The sequence below is a fragment of the Solea solea genome, chromosome 1 (genome assembly GCF_958295425.1).
Source record: "Solea solea chromosome 1, fSolSol10.1, whole genome shotgun sequence".
Taxonomy (NCBI): domain Eukaryota; kingdom Metazoa; phylum Chordata; class Actinopteri; order Pleuronectiformes; family Soleidae; genus Solea; species Solea solea.
Window position 1 is genome coordinate 31,263,015 of NC_081134.1, and position 12,300 is coordinate 31,275,314.

Below are 12,300 nucleotides of genomic sequence, written 5' to 3' on the forward strand. Positions count from 1 at the left end.
AGTATAGTCTATAGTATAGTATAGTCTGTAGTGCAGTATAGTATAGTATAGTATAGAGTAGTATAGTATAGAGTAGTGTAGAATAGTATAGTACAGTATAATATAGAGTAGTATAGTCTATAGTATAGTGTAGTATAGTATAGAGTAGTGTAGAATAGTATAGTACAGTATAATATAGAGTAGTATAGTCTATAGTATAGTGTAGTATAGTCTGTAGTGCAGTATAGAGTAGTATAGTATAGAGTAGTGTAGAATAGTATAGTACAGTATAATATAGAGTAGTATAGTCTATAGTATAGAGCAGGGGTTGGCAACCTTTGTGACATGGAGTGCCACTTTGAAATTTTTTTCTCATCTAGTGTGCCATTATTACTATGTCCCTAAAGGGACATCGAAAAAAAAAAAAAATTAAACGTTTCTGGTGCGCACGAGATACTTTCTTGTGCGCACCAGAGTGAAACATCTGCCTGTTTCTTTTCCTTCAGGTAGAAGATGAGAGTGAAACCATGTCCCTGTTCTGTGTCCTCGGGGAGGACTCCTACTTTTTCCTTAATCCCCCCTCCCGTTAAGGATTTCTCTGACACTCCTGTCTCGTTACTTATTCACACAAAGATCCTCATGAGTGGCTATGACTGACAGAATAATTCACCCTCAGCTCAATCACTGCACTGACAGGTCAACAGGGACGAGACGCTGACCTCCATGAACCTGCTGTAGTAAAATGAAGTCAGGGCAAGTGGGAAATCTCTCTTAAGTCTCTGCTCGTCATGATTTTAAGCCCCAGTTCTTCCCATGAGCCTTCACTGTGTGTGTGTTAAAGCTGCAGTACATAACTCTTTGGTGCCTAAAAACCCCACACATACCATATCAAAACGTGCGGTTTGATCGAGAATGGTGTGCTTTGACTTTCATAAGCGTTTCCAGTAACCATGGCGACAAAAATTGCAAAAAACTGCAAAGAATTTCCACATACACATGAATGGGAAACGGTCAGAAAAAAGATCACAACCCAGCTCACTTTGGAGCCTCACAGTGTCGTCATACTTTAACATAGAGACGTGGTGGAAACTTTAAACGGGTCACAAGACTTGATACTTTTCTCAACTAAATCAAAGTTTTAATACCTAGTTTTTAAACAATCGCAGTTTAAGTTTTGTACTTTTTTTTGAGTGTATTGCGCCGCTAGAGTGGCATGAAAATAATCACAAATCTCTACACGAACTCTTCTCCTGCCCACAATTTCCAACCTACACAGACAATTTTCTTTCATAAAAACATTGTTATGGTTGTCGTCTAACCCTGTGTGTTGTTTTCACTTTCATATGACTAGCAGTTTTTCTTAAAGGCCTCAAAGACCGGAAGCTCCAATTAACGCTGCGTTTGTGTGTGTATCTGCGTCATCACCTCGTTTATGAAACCCTAACGTTTCAGAACAAACAGTTCAGCCACTGCTGAGAAAATAGGGTTTTATTGTTTTCCTGGGCTCTGCGAAGCGGATCGGCACTTCTGTAGGTTGATGTTGTCATCAGAAATCCTCACCACTCCTCTCACCACCGTAGCGCCTCCTGGTGCGGGCACTAGTCCGGGCACATCCGGTTGCGTACATTCAACCGCAGAAGAAGAAGAACTACTCTTGTTGTAGCTGCTGAGATGCAGAGCATCCACTGTGCCAGAGGGGGAGCTGTGTATCTGAGAGCTGGCCCAACAATTACGTCACTTCCAGGTACCTGGCCAATCACAGGACAGTGGGAAAGCTCTTGTTCTGGGGGTGTGATTTTGGTTCTGAAACAGCGCGGCTGACGAGAGCGTCAGTGAGGAGATATTTTGATCGGCTCGTTTGCACCGATTAGGAGGTTTTTAACCATAAAACAAGTACATTTATGTAAGTAGACCTCAATAACTAACATATATGTGCGATACAAGCATTCAATGTCACCTTTAAAGGTTGATTCCACAAAAATCAATGTCACCGGGCGACACAAGATCTAAACACGGCCACACTGAGAAACGCAGACACTGTGTGAAGTAATTTGACTGTAGTTTAAATAAATATTTAAATATTTAAAGGTAAAATTTGTGATCATTTTGCAACATTTACTGGTGCTTTCATGTTGCAGCTGAATATCCTTCACCTCATTCATTTCTCATCGCTCGCTCCTGGGTGTTTTTTTCCAGGTCAGAACATGTGGCAGGTGGAACTAATGTTTTGGCATCGGAGCCCCCCCCCCTGAACTCGTACAACAAACAAATGCATAGCCACGGTGATTTGTCACTTGACAAGACAAAGAGTGAAGGTTTGGAGAACGGACAAGGAAAGAAAAATGTGCCAACGATATTCACCAATTAAATCCAGGATGACGTGTATCTCAGTCTCAGATTCAAGTAAGATTCTTTTTTATTTATTTATACATATATTTTATTTCTACAACTTTGGGCAGAAGAAACTTTAAATCAGATAAAAAAATATATATATTTTCCATGAATATTGCCATTATTTTCAATCATTTATGATCCATATGGTCAGGCTGATGAAAGGAGAAGGATTTGCGTTAGTAAGTAACTAAAAGTCCACATATCTTGGATTCATTAAAGACGTTTCAAGGTTACACCCTAAATACCTGGCTTTATTATTAATAAGCGCTCGTCTTTATTGAAAGTGACAGCACTTTTCCCCCTGAGCAACAGAGTCACACTCTTCTGTGATCACATGCCAACGCTGCATCATGCCATCCGCCAGAGGTCATGAGGTCATGCTGGACACTGGAGAGTGGAGACAGAACAGTGTGTGTTTTCTTTTTCTTCTGGTGTAAACACTGACCAGTTTGTCGTCCTCATGAAGAACCAAAACCTGGTCCTAATGAGGCAGAACCCCACCTCTGGGGAAGTGGGATTGATTGTTAGCGAAATGAATGAAAGTCAACATCGGTGTCCTAACAAGAATAGCTGCACAAACCTGTGTGTGTGTGTGTGTGCCTGGTAGTCCTTATGTTGTGGGGACCTAAATCTGTTTACAGTCACATCATGGGGACTTAGGGGGACCAAAATGAAGTCACCAAAAACGTAAATTACTCATCTTTTAACTCTTAAACACGTCACGGAGACACCATTTTTTGTGTTTTTGTGTTTTAATTTCTAGAATATGTTTTTATCCTTTTTTCACGCATATTGTTAAAAAAAAAATGCTTTAATTATTTAGGCAATCGTAAACAACGTTAACTAAAATACTCACACTAACACACCTTACACCCAAAAATGTCCTCATTGAAACCCATTCAAAACACTCTTTTTGATGTTCCGTGACAAAGTCTTAAAAATTTAAAATTTGATAATATTTGATATGTATGATGAGGACTGATGTTGGTTTAAAAATAAAAAATTGTAAAGCTTCGTTTTGTGTTAACATGAGTATTTCATGAAATCTGATATTGCAAAATAAAGAAATGCATAAAATGTTTCTGCTTATCTTTCACATATACCAGGCTGCAGTGTGTGTGTGTGTGTGATGGCAGATGTGTGTAATGATGTGGATAAATGGATATTTGATGCTTTTCAAACTCAGCCAGTCACCCCGTGGCCCTGCAGTGAGTCTCTCGACAGAACGGAAGGAAGGACCAACGGACAGAGAGAGAGAATAAACAAGACTTTCTCTTTCATGTCCTTCCATCTCGTTCATTCATGTGTCGCCTGTTTCATCTGAGAGTTCATCAAAAATAAAAATAAACTTTCATGGAAGGATATTAATGTGGCGTCCTTTCTTTGCTCTCCTGTTCAATCATGACTTCATTGGTCTGACGGCAAGAAGATCATCCAGATGGAACCTGAAGCTTTTCTTTTTTTGATCTCTGTAATGAAAAATGTCTTTGGTCTTTTTTTTCTTTTTCTTTTATTTGTACTTTAATTAAAAGTCATGCTGCAAGGATGAGGAGACCCTGCAAACATTTTAATGTTTCTATTAGTGAAGGAAATACGTACGTCCTAGATGTACGGAGTATTAGGGCCATATGTAGTGTAATTTGAAAGAAAGAAAAAAATAAATAAAACCGCATTAAGCAGCCAATTTTTGCCATTAAATTGTAATATCATGACTTTTTTCTTGACTTAATTCTCGAAAGCTGTAAAAAAACATGCACTTTTGTGGTTTAACGTCAGTCAAGAGGTGTGGTGTATGTGTTTACTGAGATCTTCAAGTGCAATTATCCAATTTAAGGCATTGGTCAGTAAATATTTATGATTACATTTTAAAATGTTGAGTCTCTGTGATGAAAGTAGATTTTCCCGGAATTCCAACAACCTTATGAATGACTTATTGCCATAACTGTGAGGCGGGCGATTCTTAAAGTCTACAGAAATGGAAATTATATGCAAACGGAGGGGGAAAAGTGCATTCTCCATCCTTGTCCTTTGATGGATCAAAGCAACCTTGTCTCCTGGAGGCAGGAGGTTTGTTAATCCCGTCTTTTGGCCGCAGCTGACATTTTGCCTTGAGGTGATTTCGCAGACGTGAAGACTCCGGCGTAGCAGATGGTTGAAATGACAGCATCTGCAGCACAGCACTGAACACTGATTTTAATTGCGTGTTGTCTTGTTGCGTGTTAGATATATTCGTTGCTCCTGCTGTCAGCCGTTAATTCCCTTAACCATACACGTCGCATACATTAAAGAAATATAGATGAATAAGTCCACATGCGCCTTCTGACCTTATCATCATTCTTACTTGTGTATTAATTATGAGGTAAAACGCTGCATATTATCCATTTGTCTCATTTTAATGAACATTTTCTCGTAATTTTCAGGGGACAAAAATAAAATAAAAGAAGCAGCGTTCACCTCATGAATGGACACCTCAGCTGTAGATACTGACGCGTCACAAACTGCTTTAAATAGACAGAAGTTCCTGCTGTTACTGTTCAGCCCAATTAGCAAATGTGCTCAGACAGACAAGATCGGGATTCAAACTTTTATGGAGCAAACACACACGCAAAACACCATTAATATCTTGCTTTTGAATACAGTTTTACAAGGTAGACTGCAACTTCCTGTTGACACCTTTTGACGGATCAATTTTTTTAGTTTTTTTGTGATGCATATGTCCCCATTAAACTGCATATCTATCTATCTATCTATCTATCTATCTATCTATCTATCTATATCTAAGCGACTTCCCTGTGATTGGTCATCCTATGCAGCGGGACAGAGCGCCCAGAGGAGGTGCAAAAATGTCTCGTGCTCCCTCAGATCACTTGATTTCCATTGTGCTGGAAATGTATTTTGAATTTATGAATAGTGAAGGTGAAAACAATCCTGCCTATTGTACATTTTAAGACTTGTTTCATTCCCAAAAGGACTTTAAAGACACTAAGACTGTGTTTTTGATACCCCCAGAGGTCAAAGAAACCATACACTGTAAGCAACTGAATAAAGAACGCCCCACAGATGTTAACAAAGTCGCTGCTGTTCTCTGGATTCTCCACTTGCTCCAACTATTCTGGCTGGTAGCATGTCCCTGATCATGTGACACGCTCATGGTCATCAGTGGTTAAAACTAACACATTCGTTTTTTAACCGTAGGTATGTCAACAAATGAAATATCAGTATGGAAAACTTTCATATAACACTAGTTTTATTAGCATTGTTTTTGTTTTACTGTATGGCTCCTTTAAGAAGCAGCTGCAGGTGTGCGGCTGCTAGACAACGAAGTTAATTGAACATGGACATAATGGGGGAATTTGAGGAGTTTATGCGTTTTTATTTTCGGAAGTTTTGGACTATTTTGGATGCCTCGTGTGTTCCTTTCTGGATTTTATCCATGTTTACTCCAAACAAGCATCGGGTGAGTGTCGGGGGAGAACCTGAAGTCACTTCTGGCATGTTGTGGTAGCTGTTGCTAACGGACGTTAGCCGGTCCGCCATCTTGTTCAGTTACTTACAAGACACCGATTTGTCAAACCACACTAGAGTTTTTGTTTTGAACGCCGTAAATTGACCAGCGATTGGCTGTTAATTATTTATGTGGTATGACGCTGAGGGTATTTATGAAACCGGCGTGTTAAAAGGTCGCACTTAACAGATGTATGGTGCTAGCCGGTGTTAGCCTGTGTCCTATCTCGATTAGCCGCACAGGCAAACCACAGTAGAGTTTTGTTTACTTTGCACAATTCATTTATTACGTAAATTATGCCGAAATATAACCTCAATTAACCACCAGCAGGGCAAAAGTTAATGGAGCACAATCAATAATAGTTCAATAAAAAGTGTTTATCTCTACAAACTATGGCTCATATAGAGGCAAAGGTGTGTACACACTGATGAAGAAGTTTCACCTTTCCCAAATTCTGTTATTGTTCTATTAATTGTTGTATTAAGTCAGTATAATAAATAGAGGTCAACCAATGTATCTAAACATCAGTGCAGCCAACAGACATGTAATGCTGAGGGGATTTATTTTTGGCCAAGACTTTGTTCCTCTCCATCTGATCAAATGTATCCGTACAGTAATAAAAGTGCTTAACTTAAACATTTATTTAACAGCAAGTATGGTTTGCGTCTCTCATCCACATTATGTGTATTCACAGCAATACACGTTTTTAATTGTGAAGAAAAATTATGAATATGCTAATTATCAACTCCATAAAATGGGTAGAGCAAAAAAATAAGTGTCTGGATATAGGTTTTCGTGACATGGGAGATTTATAAAGTTTCTTAAAACAAAATGCTTGATATTCACGATGTAATCCTTGTTTCATCTACTGTTTATATATTTGACCTTTGAAAACACTGGTTTGTATTTTACAACAGGCAAGGTTTCAGTGAGTCAATAGTTGATCATCAACGAAGATGGCGAGCCACTCAGAAGCTACACATCTAAGACAAGGACCAGAGATTGATGCATCTTGACTGTGGTAGGACAAAATGTTCTTTATTTTTACTGCAAAAAGCAGTAAAATAAATCACAATTGGACTGATTACTCACAGCTAGTGAGACACATTGATCTGTGTATTTCCAGTTTGTATTGAGGTACACTGTATGCCAAATTGGTGAAATAAAGGGAGGGTTGTGTTGCTGTAGTGGGATTGCTGGTTAATGTAAATGAATTAAAGACAACCAAACACTGAACCCTAAAAAGGCCCAACTATACACCGTAAAATCTCAGAATATAATCCAGGCACTCCAGGAAGATCTTACAAAAATTAAAAAAAAAATAGTTTTATTGTGTTATTGTTATTTGTTATCTGTGTATGACAACCGTAAATGTTCAGTTAAACTCATGGTTTGTGGTCTGTTGTTGCTGTATTTTAGTTATTATTCCGACTTTTCCTCGGAACCTACAGTCGTTGGTCCTAGCTATCTGTAAATATCCGTTATGAGCTACATCTAACCATGTCTTGCAGAGTTTACCAAACACAGACAGCTCTGCCATTGTTAGACTACACAGTCTGTGACCGTAAGTGTTATGCCACGATTGCTACAATTTCAACATTAACATTAACTTTCAGTCACAAGGGAATATTAAAACTAAAAGTAAGACAAGTCACAGAAAATGACTGACATCTAGTGGCTATTGTGTTTAACTGCAAATACCAGATGCTGGATTTCTGATAAAAAGCAGAAATTACATCTTAATTTATACCACACACAGTTAACTATTTCGTTTTTTTATCCTCTGAGATTTGTTGTGTCGGTTCATTTTCTACACAGAGCAGCACCTTTGTGGCACTTTGTAACATCGTTTTAGGTCTTCAAATAATAATAGTACAAATTTTCACCAGGATGTACACAGAAAGGTATAACGCTTCCATCCATATGAAAAGAAAAGTTTCCGTTACTCAATATTCTTGCACATAGACCAGTTGCATTAAACCTTAAAGAATGGCCAAACTGATTTAATTGTGAGGTGAAAAACAAAAACACTATCTGGGTGTTTTCCCCCGACAGCCGATCTACAAAAGCCCCCCCCCCCCCCCCCCCCCCACTCCCCCATCTCAGTCTAGTTACTACGTCCTCGTCCCATCTCTTTAACTTCATTTAAAGTTACTTCTTACTGTCAGCAGGCTGCAGGCTGTGATAATGCATTAATTAGAATACTTAAATCCTTAATACCGCCTCCGAGTAACGTTGTGGTTTCTGACGCTTTGACGTTAAACTGTTTTTTAAGGTACATAACACGGCTTATAAACAGCTTTCTTGTTTCTTGCCAGGAATGCAACATATATGCACATAGGTACTTTCGGAGTTGTGTTGTGTTATTTTTTATCTGCGGATGTCGGTGTCTTGATTAGCTGCAACGTGACTCTGGCTTAAATCATCGATGCCCCCTTTGTTTAGGTGGCTGAGATCATGACTTAATTTTAATTGATTTAATTGACCGCTCTAGTACCCGATACGGTCAGTCCAGTCGGATAACCCCTTTTTTTTGTCCCACTTGTTGACCTCTCGCGTGTTTACACTCCAGTCAATATACTTAATACTTATTCTTAATTAAAAAAATCTGACAGTTATTGAATGGACAGTGAACCAATACCGTTCATTTAGTTCAAAAATACATGTGCTGTAATCTGAGCAAAAAAATAGCCCATTTTTATTGGGATGTTTTTGAATTCACATCATGACCTTCAGGCAGCCGAAGTCCTTTTGATGTGTTATCTCCTCCGTGTTCAGGTAATGTTCGATGCAGGAGATCGGGTCTAATGAATCCTTCCTCACCTTTTCATACCCGCTCTTGACCTAGAAATGCCAGGAGTGAGTCTCCTGAGATCTGGCTGTCGGCACGTCTTATTTCCATCTGCCTGAATTTATTTATCTCGCGTGCGCAAATCATGTACAATCATCTGTAAGCAATAAAAAAGTGAGTAGATTTTTATTTGTTTGTTTTTGCTTCGGCCCACTAAAATTTCCAGGAGAGAAATTGATGTGATATGTATACATAACAGTATGTTTGTATGTGAGTGTGTGTGTGTGTGTGTGTGTGTGTGTGTATATATATATATATATATATATATATATATATATATATATATATATATATATATATATATATATATATATACACATACGTATACGTATACGTATATTTACAGTGGTATGCAAAATTTGGGCACCCCTTAGAAAAATCACTGCATCAGTTTATCAGTTGCTGTGCTTTTGAAGCAGCAACTTCATATCATATTCAACATATGTTATCCCTAATGGAAACAGAAACATCTCAGTCGTGAAATAATTTTTATTGGTCCTACAGAAACATTTTTATGTGCATTTAAACAAAAATAGGCATTTGCATAAATTTGGGCATCCCAAAGAAATCATTCCATTAATATTTAATAGAGCCTCCTTTTGCTGCAAGAACAGCCTGTAGACGCCTCCTATAGCCACAGACAAGTCCCTGAAGTCTGGCAGGTGGTATTTTTGGCCCATTCTTCCATACAAAACGCCTCCAGTTCAGTCAGGTTTCTTGGCTTCTGTGCGTAGACAGCATGCTTCAAATCAATCCATACATTTTCAATGATGTTAAGGTCTGGGGACTGGGATGGCCATTCCAGAAGATTGTACTTGTGCTTCTGCATGAATTCCTTGGTGGATTTTGAACAGTGCTTAGGATCATTGTCCTGCTGAAAAATCCAACCCCAGCGTAGCTTCAAGTTTGGGACTGATTCCTGAACATTCTTGTCAAGAATCTGCTGATACTCAGAGGAATTCATGTGCTAGACCCTCCACCAAATTTCACATGGAATTCAGTGTGGTTTTTTCACTATGCATAGCTCCTCATGTTCTGACCAAATAACTCTAGTCTCATCTGACAGCAGTATTTTTTTCCAAAATGCTTCTGGCTTGTCCATATTTGCTTTTGCATACCTCATGCGACTCTTCTTGTGACAAATGCAAAGTAAAGGCTTTTTGCTCATCACCCTTCCAATTAGCTTTTCCTGGTTTTCCTTGTGGCCTTCCATTTCTGCACTACATTTCTAACTGTGGAGACAGACAGTCCAAACCTTCTTGATAATTTCTTGTACCCTTCTCCTAATTCATGATACTGAATTATCTTAGTTTTTAGGTCAGTGGAGAGTTGTTTAGATGCCCCCAATGTGCCACACTCTAAAAAAGAACCTAGGACACGCACAGCCAGCAATTACCTCTGTTAAACAGCCTTTTTCATGATTGATGATGATTGATGATGAATGATACATTTATCATAATAAAACTATGTAATGCTACTCTAAGAATTTTGGTCTGGAAAACACTCAAATGTCTACATCTCTTTAGAAAATTAAATCTTGTTGCTGTGATCTTCTCTTATAAAGTTAGGGCAAATTATCATACAATCTTAGTGGGGTGCCCAAACCTTTGTGTGTGTGTGTGTATGTATATATATATATATATAGTGAGGAGAATAAAAATGTAATTTAACGGTCATACACTGTTTTATAGTATGACAAATTATTAATTCAGTCACCCGTCCAAATCCATGGGTGAGTTAAAAGTGGCCTCTTCACCCATTTTTTTTTTTTTACAGGATCTGAGATACATGGCTCATTCCCACAACAGCAGAGGAAGTTGGGATTGAAAGAGAAATAAAACTCACAAAAAGTCGATGTCAAAGTCACACTGTGTTCCGGTCAATTATAATAAGTTTTAGGAGTAAAAATCTGGAAGCTCTTAAGCCTTTTATTTTTTGGATCAAACTCCATCTTTCTGTCGTATTTAAGTGACGCCACAACAAACGAAAAGCTTTGATTACTAGTGTGCTTTAAATACCTAACCCACTTGGGTGCACAACGACAGTATTAATTCCCTGGGCAACAAAAGTGCAGGTGAGACGTTTTCATGAACACGTCTAAATGTTTTATGAAGCGAAATTTCATTAAAGCAACTCATTTTGGTCGATTAATAATTCATCTCTCACTGGAGGTGTGCGAGCACATGTGTTGGCGTGGTTAAGTTTGGAATCAAAGGAAGAGTGAATTAAATGCAGACATGCGTCGCATGCATAGCAAGTATGTAATGGTCTATAGTTTGAATACGACTGCTCCCACCAGAAATTAGTCCTTTGTTTTAAACACACATCTTAATGATTTCTTAATTGGTGATTCACACGCTGAATTCACACTAGTCTGTTTTGAAAATCGGGATTGACTGACAGATTAGTGTGAAAACAACCCTGAGTCACATTAATGGAAAAAAAAATTAGATACAAGTCATTTCACCCTGGTAATGGAACCATAGCCTATTTGACTCTGAATGAGACCACAATTTTGAAAAATGGACGTCGTGCTGTATTGAAGAAGACATGAAACTAACAGCTGAGATCTTAAAAAATATTTATTGATGTTTTAAATCAAGCGACAACCAGCGGACACTTTCTCTTAGACTTATAGATGCCATAAAAAATAGTGGAGTTGAGAGAATCCTTATTTAGGGACTGCATCCACTATTTATTTAGGCAGCAGATGAAAAGAAATAACAGTAATTTTCTTTTTTTGGTGTGTGTTCCCCTTGAGGTCTAACTTAACATGTCAAACGTGTTTTCCTTCGTCGTAGTAGAGTCAATTCTACAGCCAAAAAATCTGACTAAATCCAGGCGGCCTGAATATCATGATGGTCATAAGAGGGTTTAAATGCATCGTTATGGAACTGTGATTATAGGAGAGTATTGACTTTCCCGTTCTCTTCTAAATGGTTAAAGTGGTATTTGTCAGTGGTGGAGAGGTAAATGTGTACCCCAGGTAAAAAGAAAAAGCAGCTGCAGCGAGGGACACAGGGACTCGCACGGGGGGGAAAGGGAAAAAGAACAAACTGGAACCTGGCAAACAATATTGATACCTGTCCTTTTGGCAATTAATCACCCCTGACATCAACCTGTGACCCAATATCCCAATGACTCACCCTGGAACTGGGGGAATGCTGCGGGCCTACATATCTATATCTATTTGTTTTGAAATGACAATTGACAAAGAGAGTGAGCTCAGGAGAAATAAGTCTTTGTCCTTCAAGCTGTCAACTCCTGATCTGGTGTTGCGGCAGGTTATGGATTCTCTCTCCTCCACTGCCGACACGAGCAGTCAGTCAGGTATGTCCTTTAATTAAATGTGTGGTCAGTTGTCGTAGTAGTAGCCGCTGCATCCATCATGAAGATTTTTGCTCTGGACGAGCACCTGTGAGACATCTCCTAACAACACGATTAACCAGTGCGCCTGTCAGTTGTTTTCTTCATCAATCAGTTTTTTCCAAAATTATGAAGTAATTATGCCATATTTTTGTCCACATTGATTTCTTCTTTTACTCACATTTAAGAAGCTGAAAAATCACTC

The 12,300-nt window shown here is 38.5% G+C and overlaps 1 protein-coding gene across 4 annotated transcripts in view; it reads left to right on the top strand.

Annotated features, from left to right (window-relative positions):
• tnk2a (tyrosine kinase, non-receptor, 2a) overlaps positions 1–3,693 on the top strand; it is a 29,311-nt gene extending 25,618 nt beyond the window's left edge. For 3 of the 4 annotated variants that reach the window (XM_058639164.1, XM_058639181.1, XM_058639198.1), the window contains one exon: positions 486–1,489. The gene's annotated coding sequence lies outside the window, so the exon portion shown is untranslated. Of the gene's footprint in view, positions 1–485; positions 1,490–2,175 lie in introns of those variants that run through there. The other variant, XM_058639172.1, reaches the window with a different exon arrangement.
• Positions 3,694–12,300: the final 8,607 nt, after the last annotated feature.